Raw genomic sequence first — 7,707 nt, 5'->3', positions numbered from 1 at the left:
GCGCCCCCCACCCTCGTGGGCAGCCCGGGACTCTTCTGGTCCATCTCCGATACTCCTTGGACTTCTTATGATCCAAAAATAAATTCCGTAAAGTTTCAGGTCAATTGGACTCCGTTTGATTTTCTTTTTCTGCGATACTCTAAAACAAGGAAAAAACAGAAACTGTTACTAGGCTCTAGGTTAATAGGTTAGTCCCAAAAATTATATAAAATAGCGTATAAAACATCCAAGGTTGATAATATAATAACATGGAACAATAAAAAATTATAGATACGTTGGAGACGTATAAACCGACAGCTGCTCCCCATATCCGAGTGGCGCGGCGGTGTCCACCATTGCTGCCGCTGCCAGCAGCCGTGGCTGCATCAGGCTAGGACAATCAGTGATTCGCCCATCAACCCCTTAGTCGCTGGTCTCCTCTCCTCCTCCCACTATCGTTTCCTTCCTTCCCACGAGTGGGCGCGGCCCCCTCCGCTTCGTGATCGAGATGGATTGATGTGGACTGTGGAGATTGCGAGCATCAGCGGGCCAGAGTCATTGAGGTGCACGATGTGGAGAGGACCTCGCAGCGCCGGGGAGGGCAAGGTAATCGTCCTGGTGGGCGCCGCCACCGTCAACCACAAGACATGGTCTACCCGTACTAAGTCATCGACAACCAGGTGAGATCCCCGTGGTGAATGTCTTGTCGTGACCTAGGGATTGGAGAGAGAGGATGAAGGGGCCTTGGTCGGGGATGGACAAGGATGGTTGGCAGCTGGATCGCTGGACCCGAGGATTCACGGGAGATCTCAACTCTGCTTGGATCTGGAAGATAGGGTCGAGGCGAGATGCTGCCTCGTCCACCTCGGCTTCAGACCCGGTCTGTGCGGCGACAATGGCGATATGCTGCTTGGCCAGGGCTTATCCCCAACCATGCTAGCGCAGGATCCAGACTCCACAGGGTAATACTCTCGGTTTCTTCCTACCCAGACTAAGATGATTAGTTTGATTCAACTTGTAAGCATAGGTGCATTCTTCTATTGGATGAGTTGGTGACCAAAAAATCCCGGTCTTAGGCACGCCAATTTTGCCCAGGGAATCTTGTTTTTTTTTCTTAATTAGGAAATCTTGTCTGATTAACATTGGTTTAGTTTTTGAAATTTCCTTTTTTTTTTGCGGGGTGAAATTTCCTATTGATTGGTCAGATCTTGTTTTTCTTTTACGCGAAACAATAGCCAAATTACCTGCTGCAAATTTTGTCTGCAAGATGAAGATGAGGGGGTGTGCAATCAGGCCTTTGGCGCTCCTTACTCTTTGATTGGAGCTAACAAAAGGGTGAGGGGCTGTTTTATTTTCAACTTTCATGTCTAGCACTTTTCTCTTCTAGCAAATATACAAGTTGTTGCCAACGACTCCGGTCGGGCGGATGATGCCATGGTCGACCATGTCCTGCATGAAATGCCGGGCAGATGATAACATTGTTGCCTTCTGTCTCAAATGTCGTCTGAACTTCAAGTTCTTTCTTCGTGTGACAATCCAGCTCTGCTGCACAGATATGAAGGTCGCATGTTATTCAGGTTGGACTTAAATAACTCAATTTTGTCTACCAGTTGCACATCTCTCACAATTGCTTAAAAGAAATGCAGAATCTTTATCCACATATACATTTACTTTTAGTTCTAGTAGAAAAGGATGGGGACAAAGAATGCAACAATGATAGGTTGGAAGCCAGTATGCCTGAACCAACAAGCCCGTGTTCTTCAATCCCGTCTTTCATTATGTCGGAAGTGGATAATCAATGTTTTTTTTGTACCTTGTTATTTATGTATCTTAGTCGAAGCTAACTGCGATTCTTTGCATCGTCATTGAATATTTCTTTGCAGGATTTGCAGACATTTGCTAAACTTAAATATGTGAATATGGACAGGTGATATTATTCGTAAGAGTAACACACAAACAATGATTTGGGTGGTTTAGAAATTTTATCAGAGGTTTGTACTGCTATTGTGCATGTTGTTCATTTTTTTTATGTTCTTGCACATAGATCGACAACCAGTCATTTGGTGTTGTTGCAGGCCCTTTGTTGTTACATAATTTCAAATCAATTTTGTTAACCATGTACAGATATTTCAGTAAATGACCGCGTTGAACCATGCCTACTATCATTAAAATTAGTAACCCATATTGTGTCCCATAACAAGAGATTGGTAGTCAACTATCGATTGTCATGCAAATATTGAGTTCAACACAGAGTCAATATTTTCTTCTTACAAACAGTACAAATTCTCTGCTACAACTTTTATGGTAAAAATAATACTCCATTTACATTAAAATAAAACTAGGAGCCAACTGAAACAAAAAGGTTGTGACCAACCAGAAAAATGTCTTGCATATTTTTGAAGGTCCATATGCCCCACAAAAATAATTCCATACACATGTGAGGGCATCGTTCTAAAAAAATCAGCATGTTCATTGTGTGACAGTATTGGCATGAAAGGCCTATTGATGCATGGTTATGTTCGGTACCTTTGCTCTTATATGTGATAATGATATTGTGTAGAACATCATTACTGTACATTATTTCACTAGCATACATGATATTGTTATGATTGCTCTTGCGGTATTTCTTTTTTCTTTTTGTAAGTCGAGTTTTGGTAACAGTTCAGATTGTTATCTTGAGGTTTACAAACTGTAACTTGGATTGGAGGTGATATGGGTGTTACTTTGATATGTGCTTTCAAAAAAAATTGTACTTAAATACGGGAGAGAAGAGAGGAGAGGGGAGCAAAGGAGAAGATTGAAAGAGTTTCTCTACTATTAAAGGGAGCACATATTAGAGAAGGAGAACAATTGTCTGGCAAAGGCCCTGGATAGCATGTCTTTATTATAAGCGCACACATGAAATTGAAGCTCTTGCACACATGAAGATGACAAGATAAAATACATGCTTTGCATTGCTCCAAATATTCAAAAATAACGATTGATACCCTATAATTGATTAAAAAAAGCAACAATCATTTGGGATACTATGTCCTCAATATAATTCCTTGAATTTATGTTTCAGCCTTGCACATAATAATATGTGAAGATCAGATGCCAAATATTGAGACGGTAGAGGATTTGTGGCAAGGATCATTCATGATGTTTTGTGGTGACAAGTGAAGACAATGCTTATGTTTTTATTATGCAATATTTCTTTTTTACTTCGATTAGCATATATTCTATGCAATCATTCCAACTGAAAGAATGGGAAAATAATTCCGTCTAATGCCTTTATTTTCCTTGATTGTTTTTACGGTCCATATTTGAGTATTTCAGATCTTTCTTTGTGAAGACGGCAGCAAAGAGCAACACACGTCGATGTTGTTCTCTGGGAGTATTCTCTCCAGTCACAGCCCGATGGCACACCTGACGGCTACAACTTCTCTGTTGATGTTGATATTTGGGAGTATTCTCTCCGGTCGCAGCCCGACAGCATACCTTACAGCTACAGCTGCTATGCTTGCGTATCATGTGCAAGTGCAAGAAATAAGCCCTGTGATCCATCTCCATACATAGCATTACCACAAACATAAGAGAGATAAGTAAACTCACAGTTGTACAATGTGTATCTCTACATGAAAAATGAACTTGGACTCCTTTTCAAGAAGAGAGAAGTGCATATTACACCCCTCAACTCTAGCCCTAGTCTAATATACAACCCCCAACTCCAAAACCGTCTAATCTGCAACCTCCAACTCTTAAAACCGGCCAAAATTCAACCCTCCCCTCCCCTTGACCGGTTTTGACCCATTGATTGATGAACAGTAAGTTTGAAAAAAAAAATGAAAATTCAGAAAAACAAAATTTTAGAAAGCATTTTTTGCCTCCGGATGAACAGTATTTCAAAAAAAAATTGGGAACAGAATTTTTAAAAAATAAATTCAACTTTTCACCGGTGAACAGTATTAAAAATTCAGTTTTTTTACATGTACCCGGAGGTAATAAATTGGAAACAAAATTCACCGGGATTTGTTTTTTTGAATTACTATAAACAGCATGAACAGTATTCAAAAAAGTAAAAAAAAACAGGAAAATCATTTTTTCACTGCGTGAACAGTGACCGAGGGAAAATTTTCGTTCCAAAAGTTCAAACTTTTTTTGAATTGCTGTTCGCACGGTGGAAAAGTCGAAATTATTTTTAAAATTTTGTTCCCAACTATTTCTTGAATTTACAATTTTTTGTATTTTTATTTTTTTGAATTTTCCATTTTTTTCAAATTTACTGTTCATCAGTCAATGGGTCAGACCCCGTCAAAACCGGTCAAGGGGAGAGGAGGGTTGAATTTTGGCCGGTTTTAAGAGTTGGAGGTTGCAGATTAGACGGTTTTGGAGTTGGAGGTTGTATATTAGATTAGGGCTAGAGTTGAGGGGTGTAATATGCACTTCTCTCTTTCAAGAATACAATACTATTATTACCATTGCTGGAGTTTCTTGGGAGTAACTACTTCTATGGTGTTTCTTTTTCAGGCTGACAGAATTTAGGCTTCCACTCCAATTTTCATTGGTGCACAAATGAGATATGAAGTTACCAGTGATATTCTTTACACGATAAAATAATGCAAATCATGCTTTTTGAGAGTTCAACTACTCACTAATTCACCAGAGAAAAATTATTGGTGTTCGGTACCCGGCTGATATGAGTGTAACCATCTAAAGTTAGTAGTTAACATTAACATGTTGGCTACTCTTTCATGAGGAAAACAATACTGCCATTATTTCATCTCTACCTGAGGTTTTTCAGTCCTTGCAAATTTTTTGTGTAAGAAGTGCATAATTATCTTAAGAATGAGGAGAGTTGTACCCATGGTAGCCCACCACCTTGGCATGTGAATATGCCTCTGAAATTGCGGGAACATCAAGGATCGACATGTATGTGTTAGTGTCATTACTCTCCCAACAAATCTTAAGACTATAAATGGGAGGGAAATTCACCTTCATATGAATAAGGGCATGCCCCGCATTCACCATCACATGAACGTGCACATGCCCGCATCAAACTTCATATGAAGATGCATGTTTTAAAAAAGGTTCCCCATTGTTCAGTGAAGATGCATGTAATTACATTCTTTTTTTACTTTTAACCATGAACGAGTTCATCGTCGGTGATGTAATAATTAATGGTGGCATAAATATTGCGAGTCATTCTCTATAGAAAAATCTGGAGATGAAAGTAATTCAGTCTATCTAATGACCTTTTCAGGAGCCAGAGGACAAAGGAGGCATACTTCATATTGTTTGACTAATTAATTGCAGAGACTCTCTTCTTTATTAAATATTCCACTCTTCTCATCTAGCACGTTATTGGTGCAGCATAACATTAGGAAAATATTAAAAAAATATTGGATGGGCTCATATTTCTTTGTAGCTATAGCACAAGAGGTCATCTCTCACACGCTTCAATTTTCACATAGGCGTGCTAAGGATCCAAAAAATTACGACCACCTTGATGTGAAAAGATAGACCATTCATGAAGTTTACTTAGGGTTCTTGTTTTTCCGTCATTGTACTACATGTTGTTCTTATACCATGGTTTTTAGGGTTCTTATACCATGTCGATATTCAAACAAAATGCAGGCTGTGGACAAAAGATTTGACATTCTTGATTTAGACAATATGGAGGTGTTTTCTCTATGTTATTTCTTTTATGTCAAACTTGGCAACACAATATGTGGTCTTAGCAATCATGCAGTGCGGAGGGTCGTCAGCTATAGAGAAGGGTGGGGCAGGGGCAAGGGAGATGCCTGACGGCGAGGCGGCATACCGCGTCGCGGCCGACTGCAGGTGGTGCTGTCATAAGAGGGTGGTTCTTTTCTATACATGTGTAATTTAACGTGCATTATGTTTATATATAACTCTAGTAAAATATTTTAAATGCCCGTGGCAACGTATGGGCAGTCTACTAGTAAATGTTGTATTTGGGTTTGGTGCAACGACAAATGTTTTCTCTCTCAATATACCACTTTTTCGCGAGGGCTAGGAGATCCGGGCTTTGGAAAATCTCAAAAATTACAAGAAATTTTCGTCCAAAGCATTTAAAAAAAATTGAATTAAAAAAATCATGCATTACAGTATATACGATTTAACCCTCCTAATAGACAGACTATTGTCCTTCGACCAACTCTTCAATTCTAGGGAATAACAACTTTGAAGCACACAACTTAGTGTTTATCTTGAAAACTCATTAGTCATATTTGGCTGTTAACACCACATCATATTGTAACCATAACTATGTACATCACTACCAGTTAATAAAGAGGGATGTGAAAGTCCTAAAAAACCCACAAAACAATAGTTGCACTGGCGATCACAACTGCATGCTCTACCTCCTCTCCATGGCAAGCGCTCGCGCCACCTCCTCTCTCTCGGTCCTCGTCCCTGTTGAGAAGTTCAGGCTTGAAGAACTTCTGAACCTGCATAAGCAACAACATGAATGGCAATCAGTAGTAGGAACTGTTGCATGGAGCCCTTACATGACAATTTGGGATTAACAAACCTTATCCATGACAAGGTTCCTTGCAACTTCTAATGGCTTTTCTCCAGTCATTTTTGTTGTAAGGTATTCTGATCCAAGATTTGAGGTCATAATGATGATAGTATTCTTAAAGTCAACAGTTCTACCTTTGTCATTAGTCAACATGCTATCATCAAGAATTTGTAGAAAAATATTAAACACTGACGGATGTGCCTTCTCGACCTCCACTAGTAGAAAACAGGGCTTTGGTCCAGGCCGGGTCAGCCCATTAGTCCCGGTTCAGTCCAGAACCGGGACCAATGGGGGCATTGGTCCCGGTTCGTGAGCCCAGGGGGCCGGCCGGGCCACGTGGGCCATTGGTCCCGGTTCATCTAGATCTTTTGGTCCCGGTTGGTGGGATGAACCGGGACCAATGGGCCTCGCTCCTGGCCCACCACCATTGGTCCCGGTTGGTGGCTTGAACCGGGACCAAAGGCTCCCCTTTAGTCCCAGTTCATGTCACCAACCGGGACCAATGAGGTGCCTATATATACCCCTCGCTCGCGAGCAGAGCACCCCAGTGCTCTGTTTTTCTCTGGCCGAGGGGGAGAGGGCTTGGTGGTGCTCTAGCTCACCTCCTATGCACACAAGGTGTTCGATGGAATGCCCGAGCCACACTACTTAAGCTTTCTCCTCTTCAAGCTCGACCTCCAAGCTCCATTTCCATAATATTTGTCTAGGTTTAGCGGTCCGTCATGCCCCGTCCCCGTCTTCACCGCCGTCGATCACCCGCGCCGAGCTCATCGCCGGCACCACCGTGGTGAGCCTCTTGTTCTTATCTTCTTTCTGAAAGGAAAAATATTCTTACTTGTATGTTTACATAGATACTTGTATTATTTTCTTACTTTTATTATTGCATCTTATATAGTGCGATGGTTTTGGTATCCGCCCCCGTCGGCCCTCGTCCTGTCTATGATTCAGATGTGGTATATATATTATTTTTATAACTATTGGTTCATTTATTGTTTATGAAAATTATGCCGACCAACGTGACATAGATTTTATTTATGTAGGATGTATGTGAATCGGAAATGCCAACCGACCCTATTGTCGAGAGGTTAAATTTAGTTGAAGAAGAAAACAATTTTTTGAAGGAAAAAATAAAAAAATTGAGGAGGAGAAGATGATATTGGAGTTGCATGTTGCGGATGTCGTCGATGATCACAAGATCAAGA

The sequence above is a fragment of the Triticum dicoccoides genome, chromosome 2A, assembly GCF_002162155.2.
Source record: "Triticum dicoccoides isolate Atlit2015 ecotype Zavitan chromosome 2A, WEW_v2.0, whole genome shotgun sequence".
NCBI classification, from domain to species: domain Eukaryota; kingdom Viridiplantae; phylum Streptophyta; class Magnoliopsida; order Poales; family Poaceae; genus Triticum; species Triticum dicoccoides.
The sequence above is the reverse complement of the archived record's forward strand: the minus strand, read 5'-3'. Positions refer to the sequence as shown.